The sequence below is a fragment of the Monodelphis domestica genome, chromosome 4, assembly GCF_027887165.1.
Source record: "Monodelphis domestica isolate mMonDom1 chromosome 4, mMonDom1.pri, whole genome shotgun sequence".
In the NCBI taxonomy this organism is placed as follows: Eukaryota; Metazoa; Chordata; class Mammalia; order Didelphimorphia; family Didelphidae; genus Monodelphis; species Monodelphis domestica.
In genome coordinates, this window is record NC_077230.1 from 344682278 (window position 1) to 344699893 (window position 17616).

Genomic DNA, 17616 nt, shown 5'->3' on the forward strand with positions numbered 1-17616 from the left:
TATCTAAGAATAATGTTATTGCTAATACTTCTATCCAAACTTGGATTTTTAATAGATTATTCTGGTGTTGGAGGAAATGGGTTAAAATGTGTTTGTGACATCATGAATGCATGTATTTCCTTAGAGAACATTTAAATAGGAAAATTATTAGTGCAAAAAATATTATAAGCCCAAAGTTATGTGAGTAGCATAGGCAGCACTTTCATGAATAAGTAGGGATCAAAAGAATCAAGAATATGGAAAAAAGGTTCTCACAGAAGCAAAAGGTTGCTAGCCAAAGTGCTAGCATAGTTATTGTTATAAAGCATACACATACCAGATTTCACCTAGAGTTCTACATCATATGATGGGTACCCAGATGTTATTAGTGGGCATGGAGGAGAACTAAAATGTGGCTTCAGAGATAAGTATCAGGAATATCCAGCAGAACAAGAATATATATTTAGTCTTACTTTGAACTCCCTTTGGAAATATTATACCTTGATCAGATAAGCCCTTTGTTTGAGTAAGAATAGAAAGTATGATATAATGGAAATATGGATGAGAAGTAAAGCTCTGGGAAGTTTGCAACAACTTGGCTGTGGTAGTCTAGGTTTTTCCCTTTCCAACTTTCCTAATATTTATTGTTGTTTTTGGCCCTGGCTGCTGCACCTCTGAGGAAGGTAGTCTAGACCTTTATTTCCCTTGGAGATCTTGTGTGGTCTATTGTCTTGTATTCTTGGGAGCCAGTTCACAAAATATCTTCAAGGCATGATCTGAGTAGGAACAATATATCCTTCAAAGATGGTCTCACAGAATTTGGAAACAAAGTTCCTACAGAAGCAAGAAGTTACTAGCCAAAGTGCTGATAAATCTTGTCTTCTGTAATTTAGCTTAATCTCTCACTAATGGGGAAGCTTGTTGAGTAGTATATACCTTCATGAGGGCAGATAATTGAGTCCTGGAAAAGATTGCTATCTAGGGTTCTGAGTTAGCTCTCAAAGCCATATACCAAGCTGTTATCTACCATGCTAATTAAGTGCTATTGGCTGTGGCCCAGACAACATGTCACACATCTAACATGGGTAGTTCAGCTATGGCACACAACATTGGCCATATATCTGGTAGAACCATCTACAACTAGATTGATCTCTTTAAGGTCTCTTTCACTGATAAATGAATAATAATGAAAATAATAATTTCCATTTCCATAATTCTTTAAAGTTGACAAATCACTTTCTACATAACAAAGCTATGAGGTTAGTAAGACAAGTATTGTTATCCCCATTTTACAGAGGAGGAAACTGAGATTGAGAGATGCCACATAATTTGCCCAATGTCGCCAAGCTAGTTTAAATATGGTGTAGTAGCTAGAACTGTGGTATGTGTATCTGAATTATAGTGCTTGAATTCTTTGTACCATTTGTTGGTCTAGTTGCTCCTTATTCTGTTTGAGAAAAATTTTTTACTTTATTTGGTTTTAGTATAGTCTTTAGATTGGATTCTGTTCTTGTATCTACCATATAGTTCCCTTTTTTTTTATCCTGTTGACAGTTTTTGCCCAATTTTTCACCAGAAGCATGCAAACAGATGAACACATTTTCATACAACCTTCCAAGAGCAATTTTCCACATTCAATAATCTGACATATGTGTGCACTGCAAACCAGTCCACTCCCCACCTTCCTTTACTTGCTTCTAGTATGAAGCTTTTACTCATTTCTCAACTTTCTGCAATCTGACTTGCAACTTAACCAATTAAACAAAACTGTTCTCTCCAAAGTTGCCACTGATCTCTTTATTACCAGCTATGGCACAGTTTTCCCCTCAATTCTAACCCTTCTTGACCTCACTGCAGCATTGATATTATTGACTATCCATTTATACTTGCTTCTTTCTCCTCTCTAGGCTTTTGTGATAGTGCTCTCTCTTGGTTTTGCTCATTCTTCCTGAATAATTCCTTCTTGATATTCTTTTCTGGTTAAATATCCATTATAATAAAATAATAATAATAACAATAACTAGAAAAATAGCATCAAATCCCTTACCTGTGAGTGTTTCTCCAAGGCTCTGTCCTGGATCATATTCTAATCTATCTCTCCCTTCTTCTCTGTTTTTTACTCTCTGTGTCTGTCTATCTGTCTGTCTTTCCTTATCAGCTCCCATGAGTTTTATTTGTACTTTTTTGTAGAAGACTCCCAAAACTATATATCTAGCTTTCATCTTTCCTGAGTACCAGCTCTCCTACTCCCACCTATTGGATATTTTAAGATGTGCCATAGACATCTTAAATTCAGTATGTCATTATCTTTTCCCCCAAACCCATTCCCATTCCAAATCTAATTCTGTCAAGAATACCACAATCTTCCTAACCACCTAGGTGTGCAATCTCAGAATTATCTTTGACTTCCTAACTCTCATCTCACATACCTAATTAACTTGTACATCTTATAATTTCTACCTCCACAATTTCTCTCAAAACTGTTTCCTTCTCCCATCTCATATATTTACCAACATTCCCTATTTCAGGCCCTCATCACCTCTTCCTTGGACTATTGGAATAGCTTTTTAGTTGGTCTTCCTGATTCAAGCCTCTTTCTTCTCCAATCCACCACTCAAAAAGCTACAAGTAACTTTTCCCTTCCATATTCAAAAATAGCAATGGTCAAATATACATTCCTTTGTTTAGTTTTTAAGACCCTTCACAATCTGTCCCCAGCCTAGATTTCAAATCTTATTATGCATTACTTACACCAGCAAAATTAATCTTCTTTCTGTTCCTTACACTTGACATTTCATCATCTATCTTAGTGCCTTTGCGCTGGCTAGCTGTCGTATTTGCAATGCACTCCTACTTTACCTCTGCCTTTCATAATCCTTTTTATGCTTTGACTTTCTGCTCATGACATCTTCTATGTGAAGACTTTCTTAATCCCCAACTAACTATAAGATTTTTGAGGGAAAGGATGATTTCCTTTTTCTCTCTGTATTCATAATTTCTAGCATAGTGTCTGGCACTTGGTAGGTATTTAACAATTGCTTATGAAATGATTTACTGAAAAACAAAAATACTTAGGTTTTAATTTTGCCCCTAAGGTAACATTACTTAATATATCCTTGCCTCTGACATGTCTTCCAAATCATAGTTTTAAGTTCGTATCCTTCAATTTCACTGAATATACTTTTCAAGCAATTCTTTTGGTCAACTCTTTAATATTTTCCAAGTGAATTATGTTATCTACAAAAAAGATAATTTCATTTTTTTTCTTATTTATATATTTATTGTTTTGATTTTACTTTCCTATCTTATTGCTATAGCTAGAATTTTTAGGACTATGTTAGGACTATCCTTGCCTTACCATGGATCATATTGGTAAGGTTTCTAACTTTTCTCTATTATATATAATATTTATCCTATTATTTGTTATTTATTTTTTTTATCCTATTATTTGTTATTATAAGGAAAGGTCCATTTACTTCTGTGCTTTCCAGGTTATTTTTTTAACAGAATCAAGAGTTGGATTTTGTCAAAAGCTTTTATAGCATCAATTGATATAATCATTTAAAAAATTATTTACATTATTAACATGATTTATTTTTTATATATAACATGTGTATATATAGTTTTTCTCAAACCAACCATGCATTCCTGGTATAAACAATATTTTCATAATACATAGTTATTCTAACATGTTGCTATAACCTATTTGCTCATTTTATTTCAATTTTTGTAGTAATAGCCATTTAAAATATGGGTCTACATTGATCAATAGTATTCCTGTATAAGGAATATTCAAATCACAGAATTTTTAATTTAGAAGAGTTTTATAAGACCTCTAATCTAATCCCTCTCTAAAAAAGAATTCCCATACTGAAGAAATCAGATTATTCACATATTTACCTATGCAGATGGTAGTACAAGGACCAGGTTTGAAACACAAATCTCCTGACCTCAAATCCAGATCTCTTTTCCTCATAACATGAGCCTGAGAGCCAAGAAACAGATCATTGGTCCCATTGCAATCATAGGCTCATAGAGTATATTTCTTGCAGTGGTACTGATATACCTCTTCAAACCATGGAATGGCTACAGAATACTCATAGTGCTGACACAGCCATCTCAACTAGATCATCTTTAAAGTCTCTGCCAGCTTTAGTATTCTATGAGTCTATGAGCACGGAGAGACCATTAACTTTGGTGTGCCATTAGTATGGAATTAGATTAATCTATCTGCAATGATACTAACATAATTAACTGATTCCTTTCAACTTAGTTTAACTTAATAACATTGGTTGTCTATCACATGTGAGGCACCGTGCTTGACAACAGAAGGAACAATAACCCCCGGTCTCAAGGAGTTTATATTCCAGATGGAAAATGCAACATGTATTCAAATATGTAAGGTTGGGACTGAATGATTTTTTAAAAGTACATTCTAGCTCTAAACATTGTAAAAGCTAAAATTAAATCCCAAATCATAAAATATTATATTTTAGGAGATTTATTAATGATCATTAGAAATCAAGGAATAAAGAGGATACAAAATAAAGACCATGTGCTCATGGCTGATCAGCCAGTTCAAAAGCCCGCCTTACCACCACCAAGCTCGGAACAGGAAGTAAAGAGGTGGGACCCTCCATGTCCCTGCCTAATATCCCCTGTCTACAGGAAGTATGTAATGACAGGAAGTTGGTGGGCTCCCAGGAAGTGTAGTTCTTTTTTAGGGTAACAGATTTTTCAATTATACAACATTCATATTTCACTGAACTACAATCCATATTCCTCTATTATATCCCAGAAATCTCTTCATTTTGGAAGATCACTTCAACCCTGAAACTCATAGCTCAGAAGTACCCTTGGCTTCTGTGGTTCCTCCTTCTGAATGGATGGCTCCTTCCAGAACCTTGTAAGGGCAGGTTGCAAGAGGAAAGATGAAACATTGAAAGAAGAGGTGATTGACAGCAAAGACTGTTGGTAGCAGAGGATGCTGGGAGAGAAGAATGGACTTAGAGGAGTTCAGTGAAGAACTCACGGGGGAGGGGGTTGAACAGAGATCTCGAAGAGGCAGGAAACGTATTCCTTGCTGGAGATCTTACCAAGAGCCAACAGAAGATTCACCTGTGTTTAGCCCTGAGAATACTCTTACAAAGTTATTTCAACAAAATAGTACCTCAAGGAACATCTCACCAGAAGGTCAAGACTCTTCAGACCCTTGAGGGTTGTGGACTCTCTGCCTGAGAACCTGGCTCTCTCCCCTTTGCCTTTTGCACCTGCTCAGATTATTCCTTAGCCCCCGTAGCATTAAAAATAGGAGGGAGAGAAATAATGGGAAAGGGAAGGAGAAACTCTGGTTCACTTGACAGCTGCCAGAGTGAAGGACCTTTTGGGGCATAGATCAGGGACCCCAATTTCCACATTCCAACTCCCCAACATTCCTCATAGTCATTGCCCATTAAACTTCCTTACAAGCAGCCAGATATCATCAAGTGGCTTTGTTGAGGCTACATTTCAGTTATAACAGAGTGCTAATCAAGACCCCTCCCCTGCTGAGTCAAAGGACTGGAGGAGGCTTGTCTCTGTGCCTTCCTCATACCAGGGATTTGGGGGGTACCTCTTACATCACCTGATAGGGGAGACCTTTTTTCATCTTCCTATCACCCTCACATAACAGGGAAATCCCATTTTCCTGAGTAGCACCCCTTGACAGCATTATCCAGGAGAAGTGAGTGAGAGAGAGTATAGGAGCCAGTCCATCAAGGCTCCTACCATACAACACCTACCTCCTTCACAACAAGCTCCCTTTAGACCATCTTTAACCATCCTTAAGGTAACACCAGTATCTAGTTCATTTATAATCCTTACAACCTCCATGTAAGAAGGATGCCCATACAGGCCATCTCTTCATTTCTCATCAGGCTGTAATAAGACTATCATGTATCTTCTTCTCACCCCATTTTCAGCTTTTTTTTTAAAATGTGTAGTCATCTCTCATTAAAATGTAAGTTTATATTCCCAGAGCTTAGCTCAGTATCTAGGACAGAGTGTGTCTTTAATATAATGCTTCTCCAGACTAAACTCTACAACCTTTGAATCTAAATAAATGAAAGTTAATTTGAGGAGGGAAAGAACATTATTATCTGGGACAATATAGAAAGGAACTGGCATCTTATCTGATCCTTGAAGGAAGCTATGAATTCTAAGAGGTACACATGAGGAGGAAGTGAATTCTAGGCATGAGAATATGCAAAGGAATGGAGATAGGAGATGAAATGCCTATTGTAATACTATTTCTCATACATACCTCACAAAATTGTTGTGAAGATCAAATGAGATCATATGTAAAAAAGCACTTTTCAAATCTTAAAGTTCTAAATCATTGTCAGTTTTCATTCTTTATTGTTATTATTATTAACAAAAGGAAAGGTGGGAAGATTCAGGAAGGAAGAAAGAGGGTAGAGAATTTGGCATAGAGCAAAGGAAGGGCCAGAGAGTGGGGCATAAAATGAGATCTGAGTGAACAGACTAATGATCATAGAAGAATATGGCCCCTGGTTACAGGGCAGTCTCTTGATCATTGGCTTGGCTGAACTCCCAGATGGGTTAATACTTTTGTTCACAAAGTAAACAAACTCCCCCAAGACATAAATTATTGCTATTAAATGCTTTGAAAGTGGAGCAGCAAGTAACTTCCTCTGGGCAATGGCAGAGGCAGAGGCAGACTCTAAGAAGAAATCTAAAAGCCTTACCCATTGCTGAGCTTGTGTACTACCACAATATCTGTGCCATAGACAGAAATGTCCCTGGAGCAGCTAAGGACAATATTCATTTGACAACAACATTTTATTGGAAATATCCCTTAAAGATAACCAATTCCCTTTGGTCTAATCCTGTCTCACCAAATGATCTTCTGATCTCTAGTTTGGTCTCTTGAAGAGACATATCCATCAGAGCAAGAGTCCAGTCTGAGTTTTTCAATCAAGAAAATAGTTGTGAACATGTGAAAATAACCTTTATGGAAGTGAAGAGATCTAAATTCTGATCTCTCCAAGGTCTGCCCATAGGTAGCTGTTTGACCATAGATATGTCATTTGACCTTCAAAGGTCTCATTTTCTCTTCTATAAAATGAGAGGAGGTCTTGATATTCTCTAAGATAATTTCAATATACTCCTGAGATTTCTTTTAGCTCTAACATAGTCTTCATAGGATTTTGAGCAGAAAGAAACATTGAAAATCACCACAGGATCACTTCCTCACTTTAAGTGTAAGAAAACTAAGGATCAGAGAGATTAAGTGATTTTCTGAAGGTCACATAGTGACAATCGACTTATTGAAGTGCTAGGTCTATGCCCCAGTGCTACCACTAACTCAATATGCTTTGGCAACCATAAAATCATAAGACCACCTCTTTAAACCTTAGTGTCAAACATTTCCTACTGATTCTTCCATTTTGAGGAAGGGCCCAGACCAGTCAATCTTCAATCCCCTCCCCACTGTTCTTAGGACTTTCCAGACTTCAACACCATGACACAACACAGGTAATCTTCATCTTTCCTCCATTTCATCTCCCTTTTGGGGGTCATCTTTCTCCATTAGAACGTAAGTTCCTTGAGGACAGAACTTGTCTTTTTTGCATGTATTTGTATCCTCAGCATATGCCTGGCACACAAAAAGAGTTAATCAATTCTTTCTCTTTGCCTTGTCTCTGTAAAATGAAAATGGAAGTGCCTGACAAAACTATATCACAGAAATACAGGGACATTTGGGCAAGGTACTGCATGTACAAATCCTTTACAAAGTGAAAAAAAAAACCTTCTAATTGCAGAAAAAGTTCTAGACTGATTTGGGAAATGTAGATTCTAGACTCAATACTGTCACTGATTTGAGGTGCTTTATACAAATATTTTCCCCCTCTCTGGGTCTCATTTTCCCTATCTGTAACCTGAGGGGTTTGGATTAGATGGTCTCTAATGTCCTTTCTATCCCCAATATTCTGTATTTTCAGATTCTTTCTCACTCTGGCATTCTATGTTAATAATAGCTGAGGACTTTCAGAATTCTGATCAATGCAGTGACCAGTCATGACTTCAGAAGAGTGATGAAGTAGGCTTCCCATCTCATGGCAGAGAAGTGAGGGACTAATGAGGCAGTCATTTTCATACACAAGCAATGTGTTGATTTATTTTGTTTGATAATACTTTTTGGCATAAACAAGGGCTTCTTTGGCAGGGTAGGAGGAGGTGGTAGGTATGGATTATGATGGCAAAAAGAAGCAGCAGCAACAGAATCAACGTTTTAAAAATACTCAGAGGAGAGCCAAAGGGGATCACTGACAAGCAGGACAGTTTTTTAAAATTAAAGTTTTATTGATGTATTTTGTTTTTATATTGCAAGCATTGACATATTACCCCTACTCTTTGAGAGGCCTCTGGTAAAAATAATTAAGTAAAACTAAGAATGTAATGACCTCATTTGAAAGTACATGCAACATTCCCTATCTGTAGGACTTCTCTTTATTTTTTAAATTAACACATCTATTTTCTCTCTCTCTCTCTGCCACCCCCTTACCCAATTGAAAAATGAAAAGAAAAACAAATTCCTTATAGCAAAGTCAAACAGTACAAATTACTTCAATGGCTATATACAAAATATCATTCCCCTAGTTCAGGCCTGAATCTCTTATTTGGGTTATTAGAGTAAATTTCCTTTAAAGACCCTTCTAGGTATCAGATTCCATGAAGCCACTCTTCCCTAGCAACCAAGATGGTAGATGGCCTCTAATTCATTCTATATGAGAATCCATTAAAAGAAGGGTTGGAGTCAATAGCCATTAAGGTATTGTATTGGAGGAACTTTTGTATCTATGACCCTTGGCAGGATCCAGGAAAAAGGAGCTAGGAGTTCTAAGAGGCAGAGGTGGGAAGGGAGAATATCCCAAGAATGGAAGAGAGCCATTCTGTGCAAAGGGAGATAAAATGTTATGTAAGAAGGGCAATTTGGAACTATGCCCAAAGGGCAATAAAAGACTGTCTGCCCTTTGATCCAGCCATAGCACTGCTGGGTTTGTACCCCAAAGAGATAATAAGGAAAAAGACTTGTACAAGAATATTCATAGTTGTGCTCTTTGTGGTGGCCAAAAATTGGAAAACGAGGGGATGCTCTTCAATTGGGGAATGGCTAAACAAATTGTAGTATATGTTGGTGATGGAATACTATTGTTCTCAAAGGAAAAATAAAATGGAGGAATTCCATGGAGACTGGAACAACCTCCAGGAAGTGATGCAGAATGAGAGGAGCAGAACCAGGAAAACATTGTACACAGAGACTGATACACTGTGGCACAATCGAACGTAATGGACTTCTCCATTAGTGTCAATGCAATGTCCCTGAACAATCTGCAGGGATCTAGGAGAAAAACACTATCCACAAGCAGAGGACAAACTGTGGGAGTACAAACACCGAGGAAAAGCAACTGCTTGACTACAGGGGTTGAGGGGACATGTCTGAGGAGAGACTCTAAATGAACACTCTAATGCAAATATCAACAACATGGAAATGGGTTCAAATCAAGGACACATGTGATACCCAGTGGAATTGTGCGTCAGTTATGGGAGAGGTGGGGGGGGGGGGGAAATGATCTTTGTCTCCAGTGAATAATGTTTGGAAATGCTAAAAAAAATAATTAAAAAAATTAAAAAAAAAGAAGAATGGTGATCAGGCCAGTTTAGTTAAAATATGGAACATGAAAAGGAGAACAGTCTGTCTCTAATAAACCCATAAAGATAGACTGGTGCTTGGGGATGGATGGACATTTTTTTTTAATTTTATAATATTTTATTTGATCATTTCCAAGCATTATTCATTAAAGACAAAGATCATTTTCTTTTCCTCCCCCCCCAACCCCCCATAGCTGACTCGTGTTTCCACTGGGTATCACATGTGTTCTTGATTCGAACCCATTGTCATGTTGTTAATATTTGCATTAGAGTTTCGTTTAGTCTCTCCTCTGTCATGTCCCCTTAACCGCTGTAGTCAGGCAGTTGCTTTTCCTCGGTGTTTCTACTCCCACAGTTTGTCCTCTGCTTATGGATAGTGTTTTTTCTCCTAGATCCCTGCAGATTGTTCAGGGACATTACACCGCTACTAATGGAGAAGTCCATTACGTTCGATTATACCACAGCGTATTAGTCTCTGTGTACAATGTTCTCCTGGTCCTGCTCCTCTCGCTCTGCAATGGATGGACATTTAATGCCACAATGAGGATTTTTATTAATCCCAGAGGAAATAGGACATCATTGGAGCCTCCTGATCTGGCAGGTTCAGAGTTGTGCTTTAAGGATAGCAATTTGACAGTGTGGGGAAGTAGACTGGATTGGGGAGAGGCTCAAAGCCAAGATACCAATTAAGAAACTATTACAATATCCCAGGTTAAAGATCTCATTTAGGAGAGAGCCATGAGAATGGAGAGAAGAGCATAGGTAGATGCAGGAGATGTTTTGATGGTATAATTGGCAAGATTTGGAAAATGATTTAGTGGTGGAGTGAGAGTGCGGAGTCAAGGATGGTTCCAAGGTTGATTAATGAAGAATAGAACACACTCTCTCCTCACCTCTTCCTCAATCTCTCTCTTCCATTAAAATATAGGCCAGGCACTATCTTCAGCATGAAGCCTTTGCTGATCTTCCCAACTGGTAGTGGCCTCCATAACTACCATGCATTTAGCTATTTGGTGCATATTTTTATGTCTTCACTTTATGTTATGTATACTTTTATATGTATTTTGTGTCTCGCCCATTGAGGTTGCACAATGGATAGTGGTTTTGGAATCAGGAAGATCTAAGTGTCAAATCCAATCTCCAACACTAGCTGTGTGATCCTGGGCAAGTCACTTAACCCTATTTGACTCAGTTTCCTCATCTGTCGAATGAGCTGGAAAAGGAAATGGCAAATCTCTTCTAGCAACTTTGCAGGAAACTCCAAATAGAGTCACAAAGATTCAGACATGACTGAAAACTGTTGAACAACAACAACCTGAGAGTAGAGATTTTTCCACACTTTCTATTTATATCCAACAGTGTCTAAAATATATTAAATGATTAATAAATATTTTGGTTGATTTATTATTTCCCATTATTCTCCATGTATAGGGAAATGATCAGATATTGACAGTTTAAAGGCATATTGTTTGGAACGAGGGATTGGGGATGGGGACTATTTAGATTTATTGAGAGTGGGACTGTCTCTGTGCATCGACTTTTCCACTTAAATCTCCTTCACGCACAAGTGTTTTTGTGCACACTCATCTATCCCCACCCTCTTCAAGCCATATGAGGGTACATCACAGATGAAAGCGCACAAAGACAATTGTCATTCTCGGTTACTGAGAGACTACTACTATACTATACTATACTTGGTCTCCTGCTTTGGTTCATGTATCATATGAACAGGAAACTAAAATTCCTGAGAGGATGCATAAGAGACCACGTCACAGACTCAGATGAAGGAGCTAGAGATACTTAGCCTGGAAAAGAGAAGACATAAGGGGAATATGAGAGTTGTCTTCAAATATTTGAAGGTCTGTCATGTGGAAAATGGATTAGACCAGTTCTGTTTGGCCCCAGAAGACAAAACAAAGAGCAGTTGTGAAGCTTCTGGGGGTCCCTTATGAACATTTTAACTTCCTAACAATTAGAGCTATCCAAACCTTGTGAGATTGTGAGCTTGATGCCACTGGAGTCTCTCAAGAAGAAGCTGTACATGCCTCTGGCAGGGATGTTTAGACTTGCCCAGTACCCATTAGGCTTGATGTTCTCTAAGGTATCTTCAGCTCTAATATTCTGCCATTCTACAGCCACAACCTAGAGTCTTGGTTTTCTCTTCTGTCAATGGGGATGATAACACATGCACTACCTACTTTACAGGAATAAAAAATAGTTGTTAACATGGGGAAAAATGGTTTTCTTCAGACAGGATATAGCACAAGTGAACCAGGTTACCCTGCTAATATCCAGTGGCTATAGGAGGTGAGTAGGAAATTGCTACCCCATGGGCTCAGGGGAGACTCAGTGTCCAAGAAATGAACAGGAGATAGGTTGTTCAGCATTCAAGGCTTTTGTTTTAATGCATAAATAATCCTGTCTCTGCCTTTTCTCTCCTTGGTGCTTTGTACAGTTCTCTTGACTCCAAATACGAAGTTCTTTCCACTATAACACATGATAGAAGAATATAGGAATCTTGAAAAAAATTATTCATTCTGATGTTTCTAAATATCCAGATATTTTAAATTAGACAGTCCTGTATATGCCTCCTCTGGACCCACTGTGACCCTAAATAAGCAAGCCATTTCCTTTTCTCTGAATATGAGTTCCCTAATTTTTAAAATAAGGCTCTCAGATTAGATGTTCTCTAAGGTCAATTCCAGGGCTGACATTCTATGTCCTCAGATGTCTGAGTTCTAGTCCTGCCTCTGTTTTTTGCTAGTTTGTTACATGCTACCTTGGGCAAACTGTCTCAGTTTCCTCCTCCACAATAAGCACTCTAAATTTTTCAAAGGGTTTTATTTACATTTCCTCATTTGAGTTTCAAAACAACCATATGAAGTAGTTATTACAGGTATCGTTCCCATTTTACAGATGATTGCTCATTGGGCACAAGGGTCTTTACCATGATCACATTGCTAGTGTATTTAGAAGGAGATTGTCCTGACTCTCTCCATGATATTATTCTGCCTTTCAATAAAATGGAGGACTTGGAGTTATTTGTGGGACTATACACCTATCACTCCAAATACCAAGGAGACAGACAGTGGCAAAATAGAGCTCAGGAGTTCTGAGCTTTAGTGGGCTAAGCTGATCTGGAATCTTCATTAAATGCAAGGTTTTAGGAGCTGAAAGTAAGGACACCAGGCTACCTAAGGAACACTGAGCTAGCTCAGGTCAGAAGCAGAGCAAGGTCAAAGTTCCTGAGCCTATTAATACTCTTTGCACCTCTAGTCTGAGTGAATTAGGAATACTCAGTCTTTAAAAAGAAATAAAGCAGGAAAATCCAACCAGATTTATATGCCAAGCCTAGAATTCTAACCATTAAAAATCAGCCTTGTTTATTTTCATAGTGCTCTATTAATCTTATTATAATTTTCCCTTAATTTTCATTATTGCCTTTTTAAAATTAGAATATTTGATTTTTTCATTTCTTGTACTAAAGGTACACATAATTAATATTAATATTTTTTCTTCAGTAATACAAGTTAATATATATATACATATATATATATATATATATACTTGCTATAATGCATACCCCAAAAGCTTTAAACTATGGGAACCTGCCATTTATTGATAAAATATTATAGGACTGTGATTGATGTTTGTATCTGATTCAAGAAAATGGGATAAAAACAAGGAGCACAGACTTAACCTTAATAGTGCCAAAAGGCGCACACATGAAATACTAATTTGAGACTCGAGGTTGCGACGCTTGACATATGTTAAGTCGTAGGACTTCCTTGTATCTACACTCTTTGTGAAGTACTCATACAAGTACAAAATTTGACTATCATACTGGCTCCCTATATCCCTGAGAATGTAAAAAATCAGATGAGGGAATGATACTTCCCTATCAAAATAGAATTCTAATTTCTTTTCTTCTTATAATATGGCAACTTCCTGTAGTCTTGGCTGCAAATGGCTAAATGAAATATTATTGCATTCTGTCCTACAGACTTGTGGATAGAAATTACTTCATATTGGACCTATACAAGGGCCTATTTTGCAATTTTTTCCTTATGTTTTTTATTATTTTTCTATTCTTTTGATAAATGACTCAAACACCCCCATAACTCAACATTGAGCTGAACTATATGTTTTTTTAATACCTATTTCAGGGTGATTGTATTTTAATTTTAATTTAAAATCTAAGAATTTTAATTTTTTGTTTAAGATTGTATTTTTATAAAAATCCAAGATTTTGATTATGTTTGAGAAAAAGATCTTCAAGGAAGAAGCTTGCTAACTCCTAAATCCAGAGAATACCCAAAGAATGAATTGTTGCAGAAAGATGCCAGAAAACCCAGACTATGTCAAGAAGATCAAGAATGAACTTTGGATATGGTTGATTGAACTGAACATTGATTGAACATTTATTGTAAATGTATACATTTATGCCAAAAGGGACTTCCCCTAATTTGGCTTTCTGTCAATGCGCCTAGCAAAACATTGGTTTTGCTTACTTTCTTTTCTATTCCTCTCTCATTACTCTAATTTCCTCTTAGAAAATTGAATTTTGTATATATCTGTAGTTAGAAGTGCATTTAGGATTACAAGATGATTATGTTAAATGATCAATGGGGAGACTAGTCTCCCAATGATCATCAGGGGGGGATTGTGAACCTTAAAATTTCTCAGACCCTACTTCATAAGGTTGGGTTAAGACCATTCCCCACTTTAAACAATGAAGGAACTTAGATCAAGAATGTGAGAACTCTACTTAGATCAGGAATGTGAAACCTCTACTTCACCCCTACTTAAGTCTGCTTTAGGGGAAGAAACTCCTTTCTGAACAATGAAAGATACTTAAACCCATACTTACAGTAAGACAAAAAGTTCTTAAGCTGTGCCTATTTTTAGATCTAATACAAAAGGGTGCTAAGTACCTATAAAGGTCAGGCAACTTGTGAATTTACAAGGAGCAAAGAGGTGAGAACTTACTCAGGCATGAACTTAATAAAAAATTTAAGACTTCTTAGATGTGAACTAAGAATGGTCTGTCCTTTGGAAAACGTCTACTGTGATTGGTAGATAGGAGAACTTAGGGGAGGTGACATAGGAGAAAATTCCCTTTAAATAGGAGCTCAGAGACATTCTGATTGTTATTCATTCAGATTCAGGATTGACCTGGTGGAGTCAGCTGAGATGAAGCTGGCCTGGTGTCACTAGAATCCTTGCTTGAACAAATCTTGTGGTGAGTGATTAAGGACTGACTGATCTTTCTTTTAGGGCTTAGGCCTTGGTTGGCCAGGGCTGCTCTGGGCCGGCCTATCCTTTTCTCATTATTCCCCATTTCTCTCTCTCCTTTTCTTTAATTCCACGTTTGTATTAATTAAAATCTCTATAAAACCCAGCTGGCTTGGGTATATTTAATAATTAGGAATTTTTCCCTGGCAACCACCTTATATTTGATTTAAAACAAGGCACTGTCTTGAAACCATATTTTCTGGGGTCACAATTTAAGGCTCCAACTCTTTTATCTGGGCAGTTTATGCCTTCCACTATTTTAATCAAGGTGTATGGGGTGTTCAGGGAGGGGTAGTATCTCTGGTATGGAGGGCTTGTTGTGCCCTTCTAGGGCAGATTTCCAGCCTCTGACCCCCACTTGACATCCAGCTCTCACTTGTGGCTCCCAGTAGCTGCTAGCATGCGGCAGCGGCCACACCCTGAGCAACGGCTTCGACAGGCCGGCTAAACCTTGTGAGGGTAGCCATCGGGTTGTCGACCCCTGGTGAACCAGGGCTTTGCTCACCCAGCATATGAAGACTGCTTCGGCTGAACAGATGGAAGAAACCAATAAGAAGGTTCAACGGCTGAGATGGAGACGCAGCAAAGCACTGTGGAGTGCTTAGGGCGTGTTGGAGCACAAAAGACAACACTGCCATCCAATGCAGCTGAGGAAGTCTCCAGGTGTAACAATTTTTCATGCCACTGGACCCAGGCTTCCAACGCCGAGAGTGTGGGACTGTCTCTGTGCATCGACTTTTCCACTTAAATCTCCTTCACACACAAGTGTCTTTATGCACACTCATCTATCATAGATGAAAACGCACAAAGACAATCGTCATCCTCGGTTACTGAGAGACTACTACTATTATTCATCTGAAAGAAAGAAAAGAAGAAAGGAAAGAAAAGAGGAAGGAAGGAAGGAAGGAAGGAAGGAAGGAAGGAAGGAAGGAAGGAAGGAAGGAACGAAGGAAGGAAGGAAGGAAGGAAGGAAGGAAGGAAGGAAGGAAGGAAGGAAGGAAGGAAGAAAGGAAGGAAGGAAGGAAGGAAGGAAGGAAGAAAGGAAGGAAGGAAGGAAGGAAGGAAGGAAGGAAGGAAGGAAGGAAGGAAGGAAGAAAGGAAGGAAGGAAGGAAGGAAGGAAGGAAGGAAGGAAGGAAGGAAGGAAGGAAGGAAGGGAGTGAGAAAGGGAGGGGGAGAGAGAGGAGGCACTACATGGCTTAGTGGATTAAGAGTCAGATCTAGAGATGGGAGGCCCTTTGCTCAAATCTGACCTTAGACATTTCTTAGCTGTGTTACCCTGGGTAAGTCACTTAACCCCAATTGCTTAGCCCTCATGACTCTTTTGCTTTAGACTCTATTCTGAGTTATTGATTCTAACAGAAATTAAGGGTTTAAAATAATAAAATGGGGAGGTTAGACTAAAAGGTATCTAATGTCTGAATCATTGCTAATGATATGTTAAATACATGAAACTTTGTTAATTCCTTTCTTCATTCTCACAAGGCCACTATCTCCACTGACTCCCTCCTCCCTTCTGATCCTCTGGAATCCTCATTAACAACCTATGTCCTCTAAAGGCCTTCTAGGTGTTCCCTACCTGTGTCACCAAAACTTTAAGTAATCTTCAGGGAACAAATCAAAGCTGGTAGGGGGAGCTGGGACATGGGGAAGAAAATTTGGTTATTTCACTCCCAGAGGGTTAATTAGAACTCTTTAACAAGATGTGCACTGTTTCCACCAGAGACCAATTTACCAAGTCTAGGTAAGCAGGAGAAGTAAAGGGTATGGAGGCTACATCCAGTCTGAGGGGGGGAAGGCTAAGTCTCAATAGAGGGACTCCAGCTGGGAACATGCTTAAAGAAAAACAGTCAAAGAAAAGCTTTGACCATATCCCTCTCCCACTGGAAAAGTTTCCCCACTTCCTCTAAGATCAAGTCACAAATAAATCACACAATGTCAGAACTGGAAGAGAACTTAAAACACAGATTGTCCATCTGGAAAAAGCTCTTAGAATACATAAAGATGGGTGAGACCTTGGGACATAGAATATCAGACCTGGAAGAGTCCTTAGAACAGAAAATATAAGAGCTGTGTGGGTACCTTAAAATCCAGAATGTCAGGACTTGGAGGGACCTTAGAACATAAAATGTCAGTCAGAAGGGACCTTAGAGTATTGAATGTCAGAACTGGGAGGGGTCTTAGAGAGAAGAATATCAGAGTTGGAAGGCACCTTAGAACCCAGAATGTCAGAGAAGGATGAGTTCTTAGAACAGAATGTGAGAGATGGGTGAAATCTTAGAACACAGAATGTAAGAATAAAATATAGATCATTAGAACTGAGGAAGACAAAAGGCAAATCTACCTTTTAGAGAACTTAGAACATAGCTATTATCAAATGCTACAGTTAGACAACTCTCATATCCACATAGCCAGTTCTAATCTCTCTCCTGAGCCTTGGCAACTGCTTATCAGACATTTTCAACTTGGCATTCCGAAAACATCTCCAACTGAACATGTCTGAGATGAAACTCATTATCCTCTTTCCCTTCCATTTCCAACTTTGGAATTTTCCTGTTTCTGTGGAGGACATTGTCATCTTTTCAGTCACCCAGGCAGGAAATGCCGAGTTATCTTCAGTTCTTCATTCT